The sequence below is a fragment of the Eptatretus burgeri genome, chromosome 6 (genome assembly GCF_056783735.1).
Source record: "Eptatretus burgeri isolate ZD-2024b chromosome 6, Ebu_testis_v1, whole genome shotgun sequence".
Taxonomy (NCBI): Eukaryota; Metazoa; Chordata; class Myxini; order Myxiniformes; family Myxinidae; genus Eptatretus; species Eptatretus burgeri.
In genome coordinates, this window is record NC_140966.1 from 101,450,696 (window position 1) to 101,460,360 (window position 9,665).

Genomic DNA, 9,665 nt, shown 5'->3' on the forward strand with positions numbered 1-9,665 from the left:
TATATTTTGGAGACTTTTGGAGTTGCTATCACTCTTTGGGATCTAAACCTATCGATGTAGTTCTTTGTCGGATGGTGCTTGATGGGAGCAAGATCAAGAAAGTTCTGGGAAGAAAGTGCAGGCTTACTCCCCCTTTTTACGTCATCAAACCTGAAAGCCTTAAAAGACAGAATTGGAAGAAGAGAAAAAAAAATTACATATATATATATATATATATATGTATATATGTGTATATATATGTGTATATATATATATATATATATATATGTATATATATGTATATATATATATATATATATATATATATATATATATATATATATATATATAGGTGGAAATCTCATTTTGAAAAAGACTGTGTTGGGTGAGGATTGAGTTGGGGTTGAGATTTTGAATGTGAGGGTTGGGGTTGAGATTTTGAATGTGAGGGTTGGGACACACACACACACATACACATCAACAAACAAAAGTTAAGCCTTGACTATTCAGTTGAGGATTCTGTGTTTGGGGTTCACAGATCTAAGAACGTCCCCCTTGACACACATTATATACTGTTATACACCTCGGACTTGGCCCTCGAGTGTCCACAACGGTGTATAGTAGGAGGGAGTGAAGCGCCAACCTATTGCTCCCATTGCACACACACACACAAACAAAAGTTAAGCCTTGACTATTCAGTTGAGGATTCTGTGTTTGGGGTTCACAGATCTAAGAACGTCCCCCTTGACACACATTATATACTGTTATACACCTCGGACTTGACCCTCGAGTGTCCACAAAGGTGTATTATCTGCTTAGTTTTGTCTTTTGTAATTCCTGTGAAAAAAATGTATTGATTCAATGATAACCCAAGAAAGTGTAAGAAACTTGGATGAAAAGAATTTGTTTAAATCATGTTTTGGTAAAAGATATATTCATCCTACAGTCGAATGTGTCCTAGAATACTATAAAACAAAGGGTTTAGAAAAAACTGCCCAGGTCTGTCATGCAAATGTAGAATTGACCGACCAGATTGTTAAAGTAAATAATGAAACATGTACTCTCTACTCAATATTTGATATAGAGACCATGAAAATATCTTGGATTTTCTTTGCCTCACTCTCAATAATCTTTTTGATAATAATCATCATTTTGATATATCTAGTTAAAATAAGGAAGAACCCTACATTTGTTTTATAGATGCTCTAATTCAAACAGAGCAAAGACAACATAACATAATGTTATACCCTGGATAATTAAATCTCCCAATCGCCTCATTAACTCAAAACTTCTTAACAAAGTCAGGAGAAATAGTGTATACCAAAGAGTAAAAAGTGTGAACCAACAAATGGACAACATTTCAGATTAATTTTTTTTCTTATCTATCCAAACTCTTGTGATTTATTTTTCCCATTCATTTGAAATAATCTAGATGAACACCTACTCAATGAAAAAAGAAAGAATCCATATGAACACCTAGTCAATGAAAAAGAAAGAAAAGAATCCATATGAACACCTACTTATCTAATCAATGAACTGTTAATATTCTAATTGAACACCTACTCAATGAACAGAAAGAAAGAATCCATATGAACACCTACTTATCTAATCAATGAAAAGAAAGAAAGAATCCTAATTGAACACCTAATCAATGAACTGTTAATATATTCTAATTGAACACCTACTCATCAAGTCAATGAAAAAGAAAGAAAGAATCCTAATTGAACACCTACTCAATGAACTGTTAATATTCTAATTGAACACCTACTCAATGAACAGAAAGAAAGAATCCATATGAACACCTACCCAATGAAAAAGAAATATTCCAATTGAACACCTACCCAATGAAAAAGAAATATTCTAATTGAACATCTACTCAATGAACTGATAATATATTCTAATTGTACACCTACTTATCTACCCAATGAAAAAGAAATATTCTAATTGAACATCTACTCAATGAACTGATAATATATTCTAATTGTACACCTACTTATCTACTCAATGAAAAAGAAATATTCTAATCAATAAACTGTTAATATTCTAATTGAACACCAAGTCAATGAAAAAGAAAGAAAGAATCCTAATTGAACACCTACTCAATGAACAGCTAAAAATCCATATGAACACCTACCCAATGAAAAAGAAATATTCTAATTGAACACCTACTTATCTACTCAATGAAAAAGAAATATTCTAATCAATGAACTGTTAATATATTCTAATTGAACACCTACTCAATGAACAGAAAGAAAGAATCACAATTGAACATCTACTTATCTAATCAATGAACTGTTAATATTCTAATTGAACACCTACTCAATGAAAAAGAAAGAAAAGAATCCATATGAACACCTACTTATCGAATCAATGAACTGTTAATATATTCCAATTGAACACCTACTCAATGAACAGAAAGAAAAGAATCAAGATGAACACCTACTAATCAAGTCAATGAAAAAGAAAGAAAAGAATCCATATGAACACCTAGTTAATGAACAGCTAAAAATCAAGATGAACACCTAGTTAATGAACAGCTAAAAATCAAGATGAACACCTACCCAATGAAAAAAGAAAGAATCCATATGAACACCTAGTTAATGTACAGAAAGAAAGAATCCATATGAACACCTAGTTAATGTACAGAAAGAAAGAATCCATATGAACATCTACCCAATGAAAAAGAAAGAAAGAATCCATATGAACACCTAGTTAATGAACTGTTAATATTCTAATTGAACACCTACTCAATGAAAAGAAAGAAAGAATCCTAATTGAACATCTACTCATCTAATCAATGAAAAGAAAGAAAGAATCCTAATTGAACACCAAGTCAATGAAAAAGAAAGAAAGAATCCATATGAACACCTAGTTAATGAAAAAGAAATATTCTAATCAATGAACTGTTAATATTCTAATTGAACACCTACTCAATGAACAGAAAGAAAGAATCACAATTGAACATCTACTTATCTAATCAATGAACTGTTAATATTCTAATTGAACACCTACTCAATGAACAGAAAGAAAGAATCACAATTGAACATCTACTTATCTAATCAATGAACTGTTAATATTCCAATTGAACACCTAGTTAATGAACTGTTAATATATTCTAATTGAACACCTAGTTAATGTACAGAAAGAATCCATATGAACACCTACTCAATGAAAAAGAAATATTCTAATCAATGTACAGAAAGAAAGAATCCTAATTGAACATCTACTCATCTAATCAATGAAAAGAAAGAAAGAATCACAATTGAACATCTACTCATCTAATCAATGAAAAGAAAGAAAGAATCCTAATTGAACACCAAGTCAATGAAAAAGAAAGAAAGAATCCATATGAACACCTAGTTAATGAAAAAGAAATATTCTAATCAATGAACTGTTAATATTCTAATTGAACACCTACTCAATGAACAGAAAGAAAGAATCACAATTGAACATCTACTTATCTAATCAATGAACTGTTAATATTCCAATTGAACACCTAGTTAATGAACTGTTAATATATTCTAATTGAACACCTAGTTAATGTACAGAAAGAATCCATATGAACACCTACTCAATGAAAAAGAAATATTCTAATCAATGTACAGAAAGAAAGAATCCTAATTGAACATCTACTCATCTAATCAATGAAAAGAAAGAAAGAATCACAATTGAACATTTACTCATCTAATCAATGAAAAGAAAGAAAGAATCCTAATTGAACACCTAATCAATGAACTGTTAATATATTCTAATTGAACACCAAGTCAATGAAAAAGAAAGAAAGAATCCATATGAACACCTAGTTAATGTACAGAAAGAAAGAATCCATATGAACACCTACCCAATGAAAAAGAAATATTCCAATCAATGAACTGTTAATATTCCAATTGAACACCTAGTTAATGAACTGTTAATATATTCTAATTGAACACCTACTTATCTACTCAATGAAAAAGAAATATTCTAATCAATGAACTGTTAATATATTCTAATTGAACACCTACTCAATGAACAGAAAGAAAAGAATCCTAATTGAACACCTACTCAATGAACTGTTAATATATTCTAATTGAACACCTACTCAATGAACTGTTAATATTCTAATTGAACACCTAGTTAATGAACAGCTAAAAATCAAGATGAACACCTAGTTAATGTACAGAAAGAAAGAATCCATATGAACACCTACCCAATGAAAAAGAAAAAAATCTAACCAAGATGAACACCTAGTTAATGTACAGAAAGAATCCATATGAACACCTACCCAATGAAAAAGAAATAATCTAATCAATGTACAGAAAGAAAGAATCAAGATGAACACCAAGTCAATGAAAAAGAAAGAAAAGAATCAAGATGAACACCTACTAATCAAGTCAATGAAAAAGAAAGAAAGAATCCATATGAACACCTACCCAATGAAAAAAGAAAAATCTAACCAAGATGAACACCTAGTTAATGTACAGAAAGAATCCATATGAACACCTACCCAATGAAAAAGAAATAATCTAATCAATGTACAGAAAGAAAGAATCCATATGAACAGCTAAAAATCAAGTCAATGAAAAAGAAAGAAAAGAATCAAGATGAACACCTAGTTAATGTACAGAAAGAAAGAATCCATATGAACACCTACTCAATGAACAGCTAAAAATCAAGATGAACACCTACTCAATGAACAGCTAAAAATCAAGATGAACACCTACTCAATGAACAGCTAAAAATCAAGTCAATGAAAAAGAAAGAAAAGAATCAAGATGAACACCTACTCAATGAACAGCTAAAAATCAAGTCAATGAAAAAGAAAGAAAAGAATCAAGATGAACACCTAGTCAATGAACAGCTAAAAATCAAGATGAACACCTACTCAATGAACAGCTAAAAATCAAGTCAATGAAAAAGAAAGAAAAGAATCAAGATGAACACCTAGTCAATGAACAGCTAAAAATCAAGATGAACACCTACTCAATGAACAGCTAAAAATCAAGTCAATGAAAAAGAAAGAAAAGAATCAAGATGAACACCTACTCAATGAACAGCTAAAAATCAAGTCAATGAAAAAGAAAGAAAAGAATCAAGATGAACACCTCGTCAATGAACAGCTAAAAATCAAGATGAACACCTACTCAATGAACAGCTAAAAATCAAGTCAATGAAAAAGAAAGAAAAGAATCAAGATGAACACCTACTCAATGAAAAGAAAGAACCCAATGAATACCTTTCTTTTCCCTCATATCTATTTACTTTTTCTTGTTAAAAAAGCTTTTTTTCCTAAATAATTCACGTTTTTATCAAGAAAATATAAGCTAAAAATAAAAAGTGAATTCACCAATTTTTTGGTTTTAATTAAAAAAATTGGTGAATTCACTTTTGTTCCATAGTAGTAGGTGTTCATCTTGATTTTTAGCTGTTCATTGACTAGGTGTTCATCTTGATTCTTTTCTTTCTTTTTCATTGACTTGATTTTTAGCTGTTCATTGAGTAGGTGTTCATCTTGATTTTTAGCTGTTCATTGACTAGGTGTTCATCTTGATTCTTTTCTTTCTTTTTCATTGACTTGATTTTTAGCTGTTCATTGAGTAGGTGTTCATCTTGATTCTTTTCTTTCTTTTTCATTGACTTGATTTTTAGCTGTTCATTGAGTAGGTGTTCATCTTGATTTTTAGCTGTTCATTGAGTAGGTGTTCATCTTGATTTTTAGCTGTTCATTGAGTAGGTGTTCATATGGATTCTTTCTTTCTGTACATTAACTAGGTGTTCATCTTGATTCTTTTCTTTCTTTTTCATTGACTTGATTTTTAGCTGTTCATATGGATTCTTTCTTTCTGTACATTGATTAGATTATTTCTTTTTCATTGGGTAGGTGTTCATATGGATTCTTTCTGTACATTAACTAGGTGTTCATCTTGGTTAGATTTTTTCTTTTTCATTGGGTAGGTGTTCATATGGATTCTTTCTTTCTTTTTCATTGACTTGATTAGTAGGTGTTCATCTTGATTCTTTTCTTTCTTTTTCATTGACTTGGTGTTCATCTTGATTCTTTCTTTCTGTACATTGATTAGATTATTTCTTTTTCATTGGGTAGGTGTTCATATGGATTCTTTCTGTACATTAACTAGGTGTTCATCTTGGTTAGATTTTTTCTTTTTCATTGGGTAGGTGTTCATATGGATTCTTTCTTTCTGTACATTAACTAGGTGTTCATCTTGATTTTTAGCTGTTCATTAACTAGGTGTTCAATTAGAATATTAACAGTTCATTGAGTAGGTGTTCAATTAGAATATATTAACAGTTCATTGAGTAGGTGTTCAATTAGGATTCTTTTCTTTCTGTTCATTGAGTAGGTGTTCAATTAGAATATATTAACAGTTCATTGATTAGAATATTTCTTTTTCATTGAGTAGATAAGTAGGTGTTCAATTAGAATATATTAACAGTTCATTAACTAGGTGTTCAATTGGAATATTAACAGTTCATTGATTGGAATATTTCTTTTTCATTGGGTAGGTGTTCATATGGATTCTTTCTTTCTGTACATTAACTAGGTGTTCATATGGATTCTTTCTTTCTTTTTCATTGACTTGGTGTTCAATTAGAATATATTAACAGTTCATTGATTAGGTGTTCAATTAGGATTCTTTCTTTCTTTTCATTGATTAGATGAGTAAATGTTCAATTGTGATTCTTTCTTTCTTTTCATTGATTAGATGAGTAGATGTTCAATTAGGATTCTTTCTTTCTGTACATTGATTAGAATATTTCTTTTTCATTGAGTAGGTGTTCATATGGATTCTTTCTGTACATTAACTAGGTGTTCAATTAGAATATATTAACAGTTCATTAACTAGGTGTTCAATTGGAATATTAACAGTTCATTGATTAGATAAGTAGATGTTCAATTGTGATTCTTTCTTTCTGTTCATTGAGTAGGTGTTCAATTAGAATATTAACAGTTCATTAACTAGGTGTTCATATGGATTCTTTCTTTCTTTTTCATTGGGTAGATGTTCATATGGATTCTTTCTTTCTGTACATTAACTAGGTGTTCATATGGATTCTTTCTTTCTGTACATTAACTAGGTGTTCATATGGATTCTTTCTTTTTTCATTGGGTAGGTGTTCATCTTGATTTTTAGCTGTTCATTAACTAGGTGTTCATCTTGATTTTTAGCTGTTCATTAACTAGGTGTTCATATGGATTCTTTTCTTTCTTTTTCATTGACTTGATTAGTAGGTGTTCATCTTGATTCTTTTCTTTCTGTTCATTGAGTAGGTGTTCAATTGGAATATATTAACAGTTCATTGATTAGATAAGTAGGTGTTCATATGGATTCTTTTCTTTCTTTTTCATTGAGTAGGTGTTCAATTAGAATATTAACAGTTCATTGATTAGATAAGTAGATGTTCAATTGTGATTCTTTCTTTCTGTTCATTGAGTAGGTGTTCAATTAGAATATATTAACAGTTCATTGATTAGAATATTTCTTTTTCATTGAGTAGATAAGTAGGTGTTCAATTAGAATATTTCTTTTTCATTGGGTAGGTGTTCATATGGATTTTTAGCTGTTCATTGAGTAGGTGTTCAATTAGGATTCTTTCTTTCTTTTTCATTGACTTGGTGTTCAATTAGAATATTAACAGTTTATTGATTAGAATATTTCTTTTTCATTGAGTAGATAAGTAGGTGTACAATTAGAATATATTATCAGTTCATTGAGTAGATGTTCAATTAGAATATTTCTTTTTCATTGGGTAGATAAGTAGGTGTACAATTAGAATATATTATCAGTTCATTGAGTAGATGTTCAATTAGAATATTTCTTTTTCATTGGGTAGGTGTTCAATTGGAATATTTCTTTTTCATTGGGTAGGTGTTCATATGGATTCTTTCTTTCTGTTCATTGAGTAGGTGTTCAATTAGAATATTAACAGTTCATTGAGTAGGTGTTCAATTAGGATTCTTTCTTTCTTTTTCATTGACTTGATGAGTAGGTGTTCAATTAGAATATATTAACAGTTCATTGATTAGGTGTTCAATTAGGATTCTTTCTTTCTTTTCATTGATTAGATAAGTAGGTGTTCATATGGATTCTTTCTTTCTTTTCATTAACTAGGTGTTCATATGGATTCTTTCTTTCTGTTCATTGAGTAGGTGTTCAATTAGAATATTAACAGTTCATTGATTAGATAAGTAGGTGTTCATATGGATTCTTTTCTTTCTTTTTCATTGACTAGGTGTTCATATGGATTCTTTCTTTTTTCATTGAGTAGGTGTTCATCTAGATTATTTCAAATGAATGGGAAAAATAAATCACAAGAGTTTGGATAGATAAGAAAAAAATTAATCTGAAATGTTGTCCATTTGTTGGTTCACACTTTTTACTCTTTGGTATACACTATTTCTCCTGACTTTGTTAAGAAGTTTTGAGTTAATGAGGCGATTGGGAGATTTAATTATCCAGGGTATAACATTATGTTATGTTGTCTTTGCTCTGTTTGAATTAGAGCATCTATAAAACAAATGTAGGGTTCTTCCTTATTTTAACTAGATATATCAAAATGATGATTATTATCAAAAAGATTATTGAGAGTGAGGCAAAGAAAATCCAAGATATTTTCATGGTCTCTATATCAAATATTGAGTAGAGAGTACATGTTTCATTATTTACTTTAACAATCTGGTCGGTCAATTCTACATTTGCATGACAGACCTGGGCAGTTTTTTCTAAACCCTTTGTTTTATAGTATTCTAGGACACATTCGACTGTAGGATGAATATATCTTTTACCAAAACATGATTTAAACAAATTCTTTTCATCCAAGTTTCTTACACTTTCTTGGGTTATCATTGAATCAATACATTTTTTTCACAGGAATTACAAAAGACAAAACTAAGCAGATAATACACCTTTGTGGACACTCGAGGGTCAAGTCCGAGGTGTATAACAGTATATAATGTGTGTCAAGGGGGACGTTCTTAGATCTGTGAACCCCAAACACAGAATCCTCAACTGAATAGTCAAGGCTTAACTTTTGTTTGTGTGTGTGTGTGCAATGGGAGCAATAGGTTGGCGCTTCACTCCCTCCTACTATACACCGTTGTGGACACTCGAGGGCCAAGTCCGAGGTGTATAACAGTATATAATGTGTGTCAAGGGGGACGTTCTTAGATCTGTGAACCCCAAACACAGAATCCTCAACTGAATAGTCAAGGCTTAACTTTTGTTTGTTGATGTGTATGTGTGTGTGTGTGTCCCAACCCTCACATTCAAAATCTCAACCCCAACCCTCACATTCAAAATCTCAACCCCAACTCAATCCTCACCCAACACAGTCTTTTTCAAAATGAGATTTCCACCTATATATATATATATATATATATATATATATATATATATATATATATATATATATATATATATATATATATATATATATATATATATATATATATATATATATTTTACGTTTTTTTTCTCTTCTTCCAATTCTGTCTTTTAAGGCTTTCAGGTTTGATGACGTAAAAAGGGGGAGTAAGCCTGCACTTTCTTCCCAGAACTTTCTTGATCTTGCTCCCATCAAGCACCATCCGACAAAGAACTACATCGATAGGTTTAGATCCCAAAGAGTGATAGCAACTCCAAAAGTCTCCAAAATATAAATAAATAAAATAATAATAATAATAAATA